Raw genomic sequence first — 17732 nt, forward strand, 5'->3', positions numbered from 1 at the left:
TTGTTGTTGTTGTCGTCATTGTTATTTGGCGACTGGGTGAATATTAGCCACCCAGTTGCCGAATGGATGGTTGACATTCCACCACCACTGGCAATGACTGAACCAAGTAGATACCAACATTCAGGTGGGTGTGTATATTTTTACCTTTTTTGAATGAACCCCTCCACTATTCTTAGCAGCAAAAAACATCAGAGAGATTAATCTATACTAATCATTGTGTAACCCATAGATTAGCAACATCAGCATCACCTGGAAGTTTATTAGAAATTCATCATGTCAGGTTTAAGCCAAAACTTACTGATCAGAATCTGCATTTTAAAAGACCCCAGGTAATTTGTTTTCAATTAAAGTTTGAAAAGCACTAGTCTAGAGTTTTCCTAGTGAGCATATTAATAAATAACAGTTAGCATTCCAGGTATAGAGTGACACTTTTGAAAAGATTTGAAGGCATGATTGGGATAATGAATCTATGAGAACATAATTAATGCATATTGTATAAATTGTATGAAACGATGGTGGAGGTGCTTCTAAGGATAAACATTAATTCCAAAGTAGAAGATGATTTACTGAGCTTTTCTTCGGATTTAATATGTATCATACCTTGAAGATCCTAATTGAAAGGAAGTATTGGTAAGTATATCAAATTACTGGTAATTTTCCTGCTTTGGAGAATTGAATATACAACATGGTTGCAACCTAATATGCATATTTATTTGTTAAGATAATAGAAGAACAATTACAATATTTATTTGTGAGAACAGAAACATTAATATTTAAAGCCATTGTTTGCCTCTGTCTCCTGCTGGTAACTGTTTTCCTTAAAAGCACTACAAAAGGCATTTTGAACAGATGGTGGCTGGTATTCTGTATCCTGCATCCCCTCACAACTGCCACAGAGCCTCACCATTCATTAATCTTCCATAGACTTCCGGTAGCACAGCAACTAAATTACACACATACACACACTGAGGCCAGCGTTTCTGTCAGGCTGAAAATTAAACTGAAGAGCACTGTGCCAAGTCTTTTAACCAAACTTCACTATAAAACAGTTAGAAAAACAAACATTGAAGGCTGACCCATGAATATCCAATCTTAAATAAAAAATGTTGGCTCGTCATTATGTCTTAGACGTTCTCTACAGAGTGTATCAGAAATCTTCAAGTGAAATGAGACTCTCTAAACATCTGGTTTGAATTCACCTTGACTCATAACTGTTTTAAAAGAGAGCTATTTCCTTGATCTTTGAAATAGGAAAAGAACAAAAATATTACAAACAACAGTGCTTTTACTAAAATTGTTATCACCTGCTGTTTAGAAGCAAGTAGAATACTAATACACGTTCTCTATTGGAACATATCTTCCAGACTACGTATTTTCTAAAAAGTAAAATGAGTTTATCTAATATTCAAATCTTTATTTTTTAAATATATACACTACACTTTCCTTATAAGGTTAAATAATGTACACTTCCCAGACTCCCTATTCTTTAAACTTTTTATTTTGATATTATTTCAGAATTAGGGAAAAGTTACAAAAATTGTACAAAGAGCTTCTGCCCTCTTTAGCCAGCTGCACCTAATTGCTTAGATTTTACAATTGCTTTGTTACTATCAATACTAGTACTAGTTCTCTATATATTTTAATATTATTTAAATAAATGGGAAACATGGTGTCTTCCAGCCAGAAAGTCTTTTGTATATTTCCTATGACCAAGAACATTCTCTTATATGACCAGAGTACAATTTTCAAAACTGGGAAATATAACATTAATACCATACTATAATCTGCACTCTGTATTCAAATCTAATTCATCAGTTGTCCAAATAATGTCCTTTAGAGCTATTCTTTTCTCTTGGTTTAGCCACTGATGTAGTATCTCACATTGCATTGAGCTGTCTGGTCTCTGGTTTCATTCAGTCTGGAACGGTTCCTCAGTTGTACTTCTACTTTCAAGACCCTGACACTTTCAAAGCTGCAGGCAGTTATTTTGTAGAATGTCTCTCAATTTGGATTGTGTAATATTTCCTTATAACTGGATTCAGGTAATGAATATGGGGTCAGGAATATCACATAAATGACAAAGTGTCTTTTTCAGTGTATCACATCTGGAGGCACATGACATTGATTTATCCTTTTGTTGGTGATGATAACTTCAATCACTTGGTTAAGATGGTGTCCACCAGTTTTTTTCACTGTAAAGTTATTATTTTTCTCTGTGATTAAACATAGGCACCATTTGAAACACATTTAAAATAGTGGAAAATTTGCTAACATATTTATAAAACACTAGCTCTCTGTATTTATAATGCCTGGGGTCTAGGAGTTTTATTTTCACAAAAAGTATGCTTAATCCCATTAGAATATAAAAAAATTGCTATATATGTCAACATATTGTAGATTGTGGTCTTTTTTAAAAAAGTTAAATGGCTTACACTCAAAAAAAGGCTTGAAATTAAATAAAGTTTCTCTCATATCTTCTAATATATTTTGACCACTCCTACAAAAAAAAAAGAGTACTTTTGAAATAAAGTAAGAAGATCAAGGCAAATCTTTAAACAAACATATTTGTATTATTGTCCTATTCTTAGAAGAATAAAGTTTAAAATTTTATTACAGAAAATGTATTGACTAAGTTAATTATTAGCTTCAGTTGCAAATTTGAAATTGTAATTTAGAGCCAAAGCTATTTTTTAATTTAGTGGAGAATTAACATAAAGGAAAATCTTTCTGTTCTTCGTAATGATGGAGAATTCTGCAATGGGACTTCAAAAGCTCAAGCTATTATATACAGAAATTCTTCCATCTTTTTACATACTTTGTTCAAATTAACTACAGATCTGTTAGAAAATCATATTAAATAGCTGTCTCACTGGGTTTATGACTTTAAAAGTTCAAAACACTACATTCATATGAATATAAGCATAATTACTCTATGACAGTATTTAATGGTTCTTCATAGAAAAGAGTGGGAAAATTAATACTTTTCAAGGTCTACTTTCTATCAGGCTTTGTGTTAAAGGCATTTTATGATGGTATGAATATTTTAGAGGTTACTAATGGTAAATAAAGAATCCATCTGAAGCTAAAGCAATGGTAGTATTAGCTTGCACCTAACCTATATTTATAATTTGATTTTACTCTGTAGAGCTATATTTTAGAGAACTACTGAGGTAAGCTCAAAAGAGCGCTACTAAAATGAGGAACTGGAGAGGTTGTTTTTGAGAAAAAAACATCTTGAATTAGAGTGAAAGTGGTTGTTAGTACAGTACAATACCAGTCCAGATATTGGATGGACTGATGGCTACGTTAGGTAAAAATGCTCAGAAAAGGATAGGTGAAAACTGAAAGAGCCATTACACACCAAAAACCTTTGAGACATTGAGAATATAAATACCTGAACAGAACTTTAATTAGCAAAATGTGGAAATGAAAGCATTTGCATACATTTGAGCACTTCTGAAATGTGTCGTGGAAGGCCAAGGAATAGATGCAGTCATCAGAGACCCTGGTGGTGCCTGAACAAAAGCTGCCTCAACAAAATGCCTAAAGAGAATACTTAGTATACTCAGCAGTACTTGTCTTCACTCATTTAGTTGATAAATATTTTTGAGACACTACCACATGTGAAGCACTATTCTAGGCACTGAAGTGAAGCATTGAATAAAACCTCAAAGAAGAGATAATCAGGTTTTAATGATCTGTTGCAAGGTTCTGAATGAACCATGCTAAAAGTTGATTGGATATTTATTGTGTGTCAGCATGGTTTGATGCCTGATGTTTGGGGCTGTAAGTGGGTACAGTAGAGAGCTGACCATAACAAATGTGAATTCTGGAACTCTTTTAATCTAAGGTTTTTCCAGATTTTCTGAAAGCCCATATATTCATGTACAGATAGAAACAGATATGAAAATTGGTTGTGTTTCATTACTACTCACGTGGCAAAAAAAGTCATCTCTGAGGTTTAAAAACATGACATAAAAAATCAAAAAATATAAATTTATCTTTCCATAAGATTTCCAAAATTGCACTAAATTTCTCTGTCTTATTTATTTATTTATATTTATATATTTGTTGAGACAGAGTCTCACTCTGTCACCGAGGCTGGAGTGCAGTGACTCAATCTCAGCTCACTGAAGCCTCCATCTGCCAGATTAAAGCAATCCTCGTGCCTTAGCATCCCAAGAATCTGGGATTACAGGCGTGTTCCACAACCCCTGGCATTTTTTTTTTTTCCCAGTAGAGATGGGGTTTTGCCATGTTGGCCAGGCTGGTCTCCAACTCCTGGCCTCAAGTGATCCACCTACCTCAGCCTCCCAAAATGCTGGGGTTACCGATGTGAGCCACCTCGCCCAGCCTAATTTCTCTGTCTTCAGCCAATGAACACATGTTCAGCAGCTATGCAACACAATACTTCAGAGCACTACTCAGGAACTTAGCTTCCTACCGCTGTAACAAATTACCACAAACTTAGTGGCTCAAACCAATGAAAATGTATCGTCTTATAGCTCTTGAGGCCCTAAGTAAGAAAAGGGTCTTATGGGGCTAAAATCGGTGTGTTGGTAGGGTTGTGCTCCTTTATGGACACGCTACAGAATAATTTGTTCTGCTGTCTTTTCCAGCTTCTAGAAGCCCCCTTCATTCCTTAGCTAGTGGTGTCCTTCCATCTTCAAATTTATCAATAACTATTTTCACACTCCATCAATCTAACATGCTTCTGCTCTCTTTTCCACTTTTCGGGACAATGTTTACATTGGAGCCCTCAGATAATCTAAAATAATCTTCCTATATTAAGGTTTGGTGACCAACAAACTTCATTCCGTCTGCTATCTTACTTTCCTTTACCTCGAAACCTGACCTATTAACGGGTTCTGGGGATTAGTCCATTGGGACATTGCTCTGACTACCACATATATGTTGTTTAGTTGGCATAGAGAGAGTTTTGATTTGCTAAGAGTTGTAGACAGGAAGTTTCATTCTGCCATTTAAAATACCAAATTATCTCGCTCTTACTAACTTTTAATTATTTCCTTAAATTATACTATAAAATTGTATATTGTCTGTAGAAATCCTTTCAGATATTCCTACAGAATTTTTTCTTTGGGATGGCAAGGGCTACTTATTTACAGCAGCAGAAAATATCAGTTTAATCTTCTTAATCTTAATAATAATATATCAATGAATTCAAATTAAGATGCAGATTAATCAATGAAGTGCAAAACATATCAATTTTTTAAAAACTGGCAAGTTCTAAAATATTTATAATTCAGACATCAGTTTCAATATCTTATCCCTTAATGCCTACACAAAATTAAATAAAATATTTACTCCAAATATTGTGGTAAGTCCACAGCTATCCTGATATTCATTCAAATTCTTAGAAGTTGGGAGATGGAGGACGAGAGGTTACCTATGATGTTTTGGTCACTGTGGCTCTTGCCTCAACCTTCTGAGGGATTGAAATTTGGAAATTATTTCCTCATTCTGCTATTTTTTATTTGTGTATATGCTCACGTGCACACACACAAAAAACACGAAAGTATACATATACACACGTGTGTATATATGTATGTATATGTATATTCATGTATATGTACATAAGATTCAATGAATATACATATATGTATGCAGATATGTACACATGCATGTGTATATGTATGTAGATATATACACGTGTGTATATGTATGTAGATATATGCACACACATACATGCTTTACTGAAAATTGGAAATTGGGAAAGGTAGAATAATATATACACAATCTCTCAGATATATATGTATATACACATATATGTCTATGTATGTATATGTATATGTATACATACACATATATACACACATATGTAGGTATATATGTATATACATATATGTGTGAGTGTATATATATATACACACTCACACATACAAACACACACATACACACTTTACTGAAAACTGGAAATTGGGAAGGGAAGAATAACACATACACGATAATCCTTCAGAGCTCTTGGCTTATAACATATGATCAATAACTACTTTTATAATGTATTACAAGTTTAAAAGACCATTAACTTGATTAATAAATTGATTTTTACTTCAGTCAGAAGGTGGTGTATTAAAATGCAGTCCTTTGAAGCAAGATACACCTGGGCTCAAATCCTAGCTTCACCTTTTTAAGGCCTCATCATGTTTCTGACTCTGCCCACTCCACTGTGTCCAGTTCCCCATCAGGAACCTCAGGCTGGGCTCAAATGACATTTATCAGTGGGTGGACACAGGGGCTCGCATGGGAGAATCAGTAAGCCACTGGAGGGCCGGGTGTGGCGCTCACACCTGTAATCTCAGCACTTTGAGAGGCCAAGGCTTGCAGATCACCAGAGGTCAGGAGTTTGAGACCAGCCTGACCAACACTGTGAAACCCTGTGTCTACTAAAAATATAAAAGTTAGTCAGGCGTGGTGGAGTGATTGTAGTCCAAGCAACTTGGGACGCTGAGGCAGGAAAATCATTGAGCCCAGGAGGCGGAGGATGCACTGAGCCGAGATTGCACCACTTCACTCCAGCTTGGGCGACAGAGTGAGCTTCATCTCAAAAAAAATAAATATATAAATAAATAAATAAATAAATAAATAAATAAATAAAAAGAAAAGAAAGAAAAACCGGCCGGGCGCGGTGACTCACGTCTGTAATCCCAGCACTTTGGGAGGCTGAGACAGGTGGATCACCTCAGGTCAGGAGCTCGAGACCATCTTGGCCAACGTGGAGAAACCCCGTCTCTACTAAAAACACAAAAAAATTAGCTGGGCATGGCGGTGGGCGTCTGTAGTCCCAGCTACACAGGAGTCTGAGGCAGGAGAATCGCTTGAACCTAGGAGGCGGAGGTTGCAGTGAGCCGAGATCACGCCACTGCACTCTAGCCTGGGAGACAGAGAGAGACTCCATCTCAAAATAAATAAATAAATAAATAAATAAATAAATACAATAATAATAAAAACCACTGGGGCTCCATCCCTGCAGGGTCTGACTGATTAATCTTTCCTCATCTGTAGAATGGGAATACCTAATTTGTAGGGGTTTTCTGAGGAATAAGTTAAATAACACATGGAAAGTGACTAACAAATATGTATTTTGTCCTCTAAAGTCTCCTTCTTCTTTGTCGAAAGTTTGTTGGTACCGTTTTCTTGTTGTTTATCCCAAATGACACCATTATAGTGTTCTTATTGTTGCCAGCCAATCAAATCTGACCTCACTGTTTTGTATCTCACCCTTAAGAAAAATTCTAGAAGTTGTCAAATCATTTTTCTACCAGTGTACTATATAAAGAAAATATTTGTAGGTAGTATGAATCATGTCTAAAATCAAATTATCAGACCTGGAAGCTAAAGAGCCTGTAAATTGGTAACACTATTTTTATTGCTTGGATGTTTCTTGATATACACCTGCTATAAAACTCTTGATTTTGCCTGTCTGGCCAACCTAACAGTTTGTGCCTACCTGCTTAATAAAATTTCAGGGTTCTCACAGACAGGCTGGGTACAGATGGCTCAAAAGGATTCCTGTGACGAATAGGCCTTTGAGATCCACAAACAAGACAATATACTTCTTAAAATTACAAGACTACTTTGGTATCTTACTCAGTAAACTACCTAAAATTTTTTGAAGGCCATTTGAATATGCCTTATAAGAAAACAGAACTTTCAACAAAATATTTACCACAACAGAGCTGGACTTTACTGTGAAAAAAATAAACTTGTATAAAATAGTGGTAATCTTTTATGTTAAATGGTCTCTCTTGTTATTATCACAAGCCTATTTAGGTCAATGACCTATTTATCATAAATGATCGTGTGTGTGTGTGTGTGTATGTAAAAAGAAACACTTGAATTGGTTCTTTCACGTTTTGAACAACTAAAGAAAGAGTATAATTTTTAAAACAAGTCAATTCGAATATGACTTTTGGAATGTAGTTTCTAGTTCATAAAATTAACTAATAAAATGTAGCACTTTAATGTGTAGACAATTCAAAATCAAACAGAGAAAAGCAATGAAAATCATACTTAGTCCTACAATTTGAACAGTTATTGGCTTATTGTAGATCCAGAGTTACATAAAGGAATATCTCAATGCTGTAGAAAAAATCTTGGAACAATGCAATTTAGACAGAAGAATTAAGAAAGATTAGCTTGAAGATACAATGGAAAGAATTAGTAAAGAGGGCAGCATGATTGGATCTGTTTTGTGCATTGCACATGGATTCCTGCTTTAGAAAGGGCTTAATAGTTCTCTCACCCAGAAACTTATAGGTATTGCTTAAAAGAATCATAGACTGGGACCAGAAGATAAGTAATATAAATAAAATGTTATCTTACATAAAGCATAGCAACATCACCATTTAAGGCAAAAGGATTATATGAAAAGAGACAGCAAGAAAATTTGCATGAATAAAATTCATGAAATTTATCCCTACGTTTTACTGACAATTAGTTTCATTAGTCAATTGGCAGTTAGAAAAAAAAATCATAGAAGTTTGAAGAAAATGAAATTCACATATTACAAAATTATACTGAAAGTAATGACACTATGCAGTTGACAAAAAAATTAAAAGCAAGAGGGCAATTGTAAACAAGACTAAAATCTGTTTAATTGTGGAAAAATAAAGAAAATTTAAAAGGCAAGTCAGGGATGCTCACCACACCAATCACACTCCAGGAGCCCTGTGATTATCCCCATCAATGCTTTTTCAAACAGTGCATGGTAATGGAAAACATTGCAGACAAGTCACAAACTGAGATCAAGTCTGTAAATAAATAGAAATATAACTTGAGGAAAATGTGTTAGAAAAAGATTTTAATTATTCAGAAATCTTTAGAGGTGTCTAATCAAATTTGGAAAAATTACAAGGCAAAGACATTTGCCAAACAAAATGGAATAACGAGGAACTTCTTGCAGAACTTCTTGTCTAGAGCATCAACGTTGATAAAAACAATTATACTGTAAGCAAATTTGGGTTGCTACGCATTTATTTATTACGAATTGTTAAAATAGGACACCAGCTATGTATTCAGAATTCTGTATCTCCATTTTAAAATCTTTTTGCTTTTTGGTATAATTAAAATCTAATGGTATTAAACATTAAATATGACCACACAAAGTATGAAAGAAGGAGCTAAGGAATGTAAGAAATGGGTTGCAGGCATAGAATCACACAATCTGGTCCTGGTGGAAGAAAGGAATGATCACTAGGAGAGAAAACATAACAACATAGTTCAAAATGTGTTTTGAAATAGAATAAATTTCTCGGGGGGAAACTACTATGAGAAAATATGACTTCCCTTTAAACAGATTGCAAATTTAAGTGAAACCATCAAGATTAGGACAGGAAAGTAGCACTGTCTAGTTTAAAATGCAAATATGGGTCTATATTAATGTGTAATTTGGAATGCAAGTAAATTTTGACTTTATAAAAAGGTGTTTTGAGCTCAGAATGGAAATTACAAATCTCATCTGTATCAGAGAGGAAAGAAGTCATTACCTTTCCACCTAGTTTCTTTTCTCATTCCTCCAGATATTTTAAAATAAACTTGGACTCTACTTGAAACCTGAATGAGCCAAATACCCTGTAAAGAGGGGCACATTCTGCATCCTAATGTTTATGCCCATTTGTTTCTTTCTCCTTATTTGTTTGTTTGCTGTCTCCTTGGTATACCACTGTCTACTGAATAGAAAAAAATAATCGAACTTAGTCCTCATGTTGTAAAAAGTCAGAACTTGAGGGAACTGGAAGGCAATAAAAGAAAAAATTTATCTAAAATTTAAAGAGTTAGTTTCTGTGCATGATAGGGAATCTGAGAGTAGTATCAAAAGATCATCCATTCATTTAGGCAGTTTAATTCAAGCAATATTTCTGGAATTTCTATTAAGTGCTAGGCACTGAGGTAGACATGGGCAACACTTAGAACAGGATAAACAGGAGCTCTGCTTTTATGAAGATTCCATTCCAAAGAGACAAACAAATGATACAAAGGAAATGAATAGGTAGGCAAAATATTTAGAATGGAAATACTTACTATGAGTAAAAGTGAAATAGATTGAGTCAAAACAAAGTAGGGTAATGTAAAAAACTCCAACATACTAAAAATTGTTCACTCCAGCCTACATATGACCTTGGCTCTCATAACTGTCCCTCCTATCCTTCTTGATAACTGCCCAATGAATGGCTGCTGAGCCACAGAATAATCCCTCTGTCTTAGAGAAACATCTTTAGACAATTATTTCCCTAACTAGTGGGACTTCAGCTGACCACTCATAGTAAAACTCTGTAAGAATTCTTCCCTAATTCATCAAACTGAAACATTCCTTTGAAGTTGTTCTCATGCTACAGTATTCCAAAGGATTATGATTAACAGTATCACACAAAATTCAATAAATTAATATAATTCTAAAACTATTTCAGTAATTCAGTTGAAGTTAGAAAATGCAAAACAGAAGAAAAATCAGATGAGAAAACTGTAATAAAGTGATGGCTCTAAATCCAACTCTGTAAGGATCTACATTTAATAGTATCAAATAAATGCCCCAATTAAAGGCACAGATTACCAGATTACCAAAAAGGCGAAATGGGCAAGAGCAAAGCAAATGGTTATAAGGGCCACTTTAAATAAAAAGTTGAAAATAGGTGGAAAAAATAAATATATACTTTGCAAATAGTAAATTTAGGAAGGATACAGTGACTACTTAAATATTGGCAAAAATCATATTTCAAGAAAAAATTATTGCTAGAGATAAAAAGGAATATTATATAAAGTTTAAGGCTTAATTCATAAGGGAGAGCTAATAATTACAAATGTGTAAGCAGAGCCTAAAAATACATGAGGCAAAAACTTGTAGAATAAACAATTTCATCATTATAACAGGATATCTTAATTATTTCTGGGCAACCAATGGAAGAACTAGATAAAAAAATCAGTAAATACATAAATCATCTAAACCATACTATTAAGCACCGTATGGAGCACTGCTCAATAAGTGCAGAATAATTATTTTCAAGTAAATATGCATACATGGTTCATTCACCAAGTAAGCCATATAATGAATCTTAAAGCAAGTAATAATAAAGTTAAAATTATTGATATCATACAGAGTATATTCTCTGACTTCAATGGAACAAAATTAGAAAACAATACAAATAAGATATTTAAGAAGCTCCCACCCAAAAAAGTATGAAAATTTAACAACACACTTCTAAATAATTCATGAGTTAAGAAAAATAAATAACAAGGAAAGCAGGAAATAATGAAAACTAAATTATAATAAAATAAAAATGTAAAGATTTGATAGCCTCATCTAAATTTGTGCTCAGAGGAAAATCTTAGCTTGAAATGATAATATTGAAAAGGAAGAAAGGGCTGAACTTAGTAATCCAAGACATAATACCTTACATAGGTTTCTTAAAGTCCCGGAATCAAAATAAAGCCAAAGTAGACAGAACTAAAATATTTAATAGAAAAACTTAGTAAAATATAAAAAAGATGAAAATCTGGAAAATGAACAAGGCCAAGAATTTGAATTTAGAAAAAATCAATAAATCCCTATCTAGAATTATCAAGGGAAAATATAACAGAAAGTAGTTACATCAGTATTTAAAGATGGGTTACTATTACAGATCCTGAAAACTTGAAAACAGTAATAACAGAATAATGTGAATAAATATAGACCAAAAAAATTCACAAGTTTGATGAAATGTGTAGTTTTTTTGAGAAATAAAATATCCTGACAAAGATGAAACATACTGTCTGAATATTTCAATATCAGTTGAAGAAATTGAGTTCATTATCTTTCTGTATTAAAAGAAAACTTTTTTAGGATTTTATGGTTTTACAGGCAAATTCTAATGAATATTCATAGTAAAAAATTCAATCTCACAACTCTTTCACAAGAAAGAATGAGTATTTACCATTTTTATATAAAAAATTGACATGAACATAAAAACAAAACCCAAAAAGACATTGCAAAAAATAGCATAGAGACTAACTTCCTACATAAACATAGTTATATTTCTTAACAAAATATTATCAAATTGAATATAAATATTTTTTATATATATATATATATATTAGCTGGGTGTGATGATGCCTCCCTGTAATCCCAGCTACTCAGGAGGCTGAGGCAGGAGAATCATTTGAACCTAGGAGGCGAATGTTACAGTGAGCCGAGATGTTGCCACTGCACTCCAGCCTGGGAGACAGAGAGAAACTCTGGCTTCAAAAAATAAATAAATAAATAATAAATAAATAATAAATAAATACATTTCTACAAAAAGCAAAGTAATCTATAGTGACAAAGAGCTGACTAGTAGTTTATTCTTGCCAGGAGAGCAGAGATGCCTGAACTGCAGACAAGCACAAGGAGATATTTGAGGGTAAGAGAAATGTTTTGTGTTTTGACTGTGGCTGTGGTTTCATAGTTGTATGAATCTATATTCATAAAATTGATAACTATAAATGGAGTTGTTTTCTGTATACAAATTTTACTAAAATAAAATTAATAAAAAATATAGGTTAGACAAATAGTGAGGTGATATGTCGCTTGCACTAGGGAAGGGGAGGCATAAAAGTAATGGCAAAAATCACAATTACTTTTTGCACCTACATAATATAATATGTTTAGAAATGTACAGGTATAAGAAAGAGTCAGCTTTGATAACCGTTCTATTGTATGGAGAACCTGTGCCAGCTCACAACTGTAGAAGTGAAGTAAATCCTTTTCAACCTTCTCACCTTTTTATTTTTCTACTCCTTTCCTGATGAGTCAGAAGCTCACCTATTCACTTGGTGCAAATGGAGAAGGCCTGGCAGGTACTACAAAGAAGAAGTTGGTAGTGCCAGTTTTTCCCTATGTCTGCTTTTTGAAAGAATCGGGCAAAAGGTTTAACATTAAATGGGATTTGAATGTATTTTCTTACTACGTTGAGTTGAAAATATTGATTTTTGATCTACAATTATTTTGACATCTAAAATTGAAGAAAGATTTTTGCAATATCCTATAATGTCCGGAAATGTCACAGGGACTGTCTAGTTCATTTTGAGCCAAGGAGGAATTTGTAGGGATTTGGATGGGCTGTAAAGAAAACGAATGTATTTGCTATTAATTCTCTTGAAATAGTTCTGTTTGTTCACTATTACTGTGACTAAACAGTTGTAAAAAACCAACAGAATGATAATAGGCTACTAGCTTTCAAAGATCTTTTGCAGATTATATAAATAAAACCCTCTCCCCAGTTTGCTAAAAAACAAAGCAGGAAATATATAATGAAGCAAAATTATGATAACTTTCACACTGTGCCCGCTAAGCAATGACTTACTGATGCAATTTCAGTATGTGTACAGCTGTCAAACAAAATTTTTAGCAAAGAGAATGAACTATAAAGTAGAGGATGAAGAAATTACAGATGAGAAAAGATGTGAAAAATCAAAGAGAGTATTTAGAGAGCAAGAGGCTTAGACTGTATTTGATTAATATAGGTAAATTTACCCTCTTTGCCCCCTCAACCTCCAATTTGCATATTTCTCTATTTCTATGCTATCCCAGGTCTAAGAGCAAAATGCAGCACTGATAGACATGAGAAAGTAAAATATTCTAGTTCCATTCTAGCCTGGGTCTCGAACTAATTGAGGAATCTTGACGAAATTGTTGAAGTTCAGTTTCTTTGGACCGTCTTTTGGACCAGGGAAACAATTCCACATTGATAGCCATATACACTAAGAACTATAGTCTAAATTTTAAGGAATCTGCACAATGGAATAGAGATCATATGGCGAAGCTCTCTACATGGGACCCTAGAAAACTGGTAGGAATAGGAAGTAGATATGTATCATTCAAATCCTACCATCAAGAATTAAAATCTTAGAACTTTTTGAATTAAGCTCCAAAGTAAGCTTGCTAATTAAGGGTCTCCAAGGCTATGTTTTGTTTTGTCAGACAGTTTTAGCAATTTGAATTGGAATGTCTATAGCTGGGGCACGTGCTATCTAGTTAACTAGTTTCTACAACTTCCTTTTATCTTATTCCAAGCTGTTTCAGGTATTTAAGTATGTGTCTACTGTCCGGAAGTCTGAAGCTTGAGACACTCGTCAACATAAACTGTGTGTACAAAGACTGGCACTCTCTTGCTTGCCACTATAAGCACAATTCTAAGAATACAAAAAGCAGTCAACTTCTTGTTGGGAAGTTGACATTTTAAAAAATGGACTAGCTGCAGTTTAAAAAACACGCTGAAGCTACAGCTTCCATTGGAATTTGAGAGCTTCTCTAAATTTTAAACCTGATAGCTTCTTCCAATTTTGTCTGCCTTATTTAGTTTAAGAAATCATTTCTGGCCTAGCACAGTGGCTCATGCCTGTAATCCCAGCATTTTGGGAGCCAAAGGTGGGCTGATCACTTGAGGTCAGGAGTTTGAGACCAGCTTGGCCAACGTAGCAAAACCTTATCTCTGCTAAAAATATAAAAATTAGCTGGGCGTGGTGGTGTGCACCTGTAGTCCCAGCTACTGAGGAGGCTGAGGTAGAAGGACTGCTTAAACCCAAAGGTTTCAGTGGGCTGAGGTCATGCCGTGACACTCCAGCCTGGGCAATAGAGCAAGCTTCTGTCTCAAAAAAAAAAAAAAAAAAAAGAATTATTTCTGTAAATACTGTCAGCTTAATAATGGGCTTATGACCTTGGGAACAGTAAAGCTAAGTAGATACCACATCTTTTTTTCCCCATCACTGCAGTGGTTATGAGACTGTTTTAGGTTTGTAATAAAGAATGAGACTCTATTTTTTTTTTTTTTTTTTTTTTTGAGATGGAGTCTCACTCTGTCACCCAGGCTGGAGTGCAGTGGCGGGATCTCGGCTCACTGAAAGCTCTGCCTCCTGGGTTCACACCATTCTCCTGCCTCAGCCTCCTGAGTAGCTGGGACTACCGGCTCCCGCCACCACGCCCGGCTAATTTTTTGTATTTTTAGTAGAGACGGGGTTTCATCGTGTTAGCCTGGATGGTCTTGATCTCCCGACCTCGTGATCCGTCCGCCTCGGCCTGCCAATGTGCTGGGATTACAGGCGTGAGCCACCGCGCCCGGCCCCAAGACTCTATTTTTATATTTGACTGCTGACAGCTTTCAGGCACCAGTGTTCCTTCGTCCACTTCTTTCCCACATCTGGACAAGCTGTGAAAGGTCAGTGCTCACACTCTTTTGGCCCCAGCAAGAAACTCGGACCATGCAAGCCATAGCCCTTGTAAGGAAACTAGCACCTCAGTCCCAACCCCAATCGTAATAAAACCCCAAGCCAGTTACCTTGTTTTTGTTCCCTCAAGCATTTTTTTTTTTTTTTTTTTTGGCCTGCTTGAAGTCCACCCTTCTTTCACCAGAAACCTCCTCTTGGCTTGTGTGGATATATGTGTGGCATCATCATTGGTTTTACATCTAAACCAATATTTGGGTGGAGAGTCCATCACCCTTATTCAGGGTGACTAACAATTGGCACAGTGAGCAACATGTCTTGGGAGACCCACTGTCAGTGGAGTCCTATTCTCTTGCTTTGGCCTGTTCACTGACTCTGTTGCTGGTCTCCCGTATGCACCTTAAGCTGCTGCCTATTGACTAGCTTGAGGATTGAAGCTGATTATAAAATATGTATTTAAGGAAAGGGTGATTATTCCCATTGTTTCTCTGTTTGACATTCCAAGTGGGCCTGTTTTTAAAACTGGAGAGAACAAATAGCAACTCACCCTGGATTATCCCAACTTTAATGCCATAGAACAGTCAATTCAGATCCCATATCCAATATTATTAAAATCACTGACTCTATCCAATAAGCAACTGTAAAGTATTTTACTAGTATAGATTTGGCTAGTATGTTCTGTTCAAGACCAATTTGAACAGCCTCTCAGTCACAGCCTGACTTCACCTTTGAAGAAACATGATATACCTTTTCCCAGCTACCCTTTTGGGTTCCTCAAAAGCTCTGCCATTGCACAAAATGGCAGGCAAGATTTGGCAGGCAAGATTATGCAAACAAGATCTTAGCCACATCTAACTTTTTTCAAGGGTACAATTCTGAGATCTCACTGATGATGAGATGAGAGAGTTCCCTGACCCCGTCGTGGGACTTGTGACAGGGGTGTGACTTGTTTGCTCAGCTGCTGTATGCTTAAACCTCTTAAGGATGGGGAGCATGTAGATGGGCAGGCGCAGAAGCTGGGGAAAGTACTTTTGGGCTCCAGCCCCATGGTAACAAGTAGGGGTGTGTTATAATTAATGCTCTTAGCAGCTGCCATCCTCAGACAGCTAAGTGTTAAACCAGCTAGTGGAGAGTCAGGATGACAGCCTTTTATACACTGCCCTCTTGGTACCTGAGTCGTTGTCTGGTGTCCAGGTAGAATCAGGTCACACAGACTTGAAGGTTGGTAAATTTGGTGATTTTATTAAGTGATGGAGGTGGCTCTTGGTGGGATGGATAGGGAACTGGAAAGGGGATGGAGTGGGAGGATGATCTTCCTCAGGAGTTTGGCTGTCCCACTTCCAATCTCCTCTCCAACCATCTCCAGCCAAACTCCTCTCAATGTTCAGGTGCTCCTTCTCTTGTCTCCTTCTCTGCCTCACCACTCTTCTGCTCATGGAGACTGAGGTTTGGGGTTTATATGGGTACAGGATAGGGGAGTGGTATGCCAGAGTGGTCTTGGAAAAGGCAAAATTTGGGCATGATAACAGGAATACCTGCTCCCATTTAGGGCCATAGGTTTCCAGGCCTGAAAGTGGGGACTTTGCCAGGGAAATACCCTCTTCTACCCAGTATTTCCCTGCCTCATGTCAATATCAATAACATTCTCATCCAAGGAAATTCATTTTAAACTTACACAGTAGCTCAAAAAAATGGGATGGGATATTACCTTCCACATAGTACAAGACCCTTTTACCTTAATTAAATTTGTGAAATTTACTTGGTAAGCTAAGAGCTTGCACTATTGATCCTTTCATCATCCACACTATTATTACTAGAGTAGCAAACTTTTTCAGACTCTCTTGGTGGCTATTTGATATCACCAATCCTAAGAGCAAAACCAAATTTTGAGCTGGGGATGAGAGGATGACCACAACAAGGACACTACTTCTGGAGGCCCTATCAAGATTTGCAAAATAACCTTAAAGCTTTCTTTCAGTTGTAATAGTCAATACTTCTAAATATCATGATTTCCAATAGAAGTGCCCTGTACATCTATGGCATCTTCTCTCCTATTTTCTTTTTCTCTCTCCTTCCTCCTTTGGTGTTTTCATATCATTGATTATTTCATTCACCCTGAATAGATTAGAAACCAACATGTGCAACAATCTCCTTACCAGTATTTGCTTGGTTGTAATCTTTATATAAGTTGAAATGTTCTATAAATGCCATGCATATACGTTGACTTTAGATGAAGTTTGCAATTTTATTATCACATTTGATTGCTTGCATTAATTCCTGATCTGAAATTGTTTTTAAAACTAAAATTAAAGAGAGGAATCTATGTTATCTGAGTAATCAAAAATGTCATTATATCTATTTCTACCATAAGGATTGAATTTTAATATCTCATCCTTCTTTTCAAAAGGGGAAAAAATGCACAGTAATTTAACAGATGAGTCTACTGTGTTGTGTATGGTAGCTGTGATTTTAAGAATAGGATAAGTTGTCAACATTATCAAAGTAGTAATGCAAGAAGAGGAGAGTTATTAGCTTTTTAA

Source organism: Pongo abelii, chromosome 14 (genome assembly GCF_028885655.2).
Source record: "Pongo abelii isolate AG06213 chromosome 14, NHGRI_mPonAbe1-v2.0_pri, whole genome shotgun sequence".
Lineage (NCBI taxonomy): Eukaryota > Metazoa > Chordata > Mammalia > Primates > Hominidae > Pongo > Pongo abelii.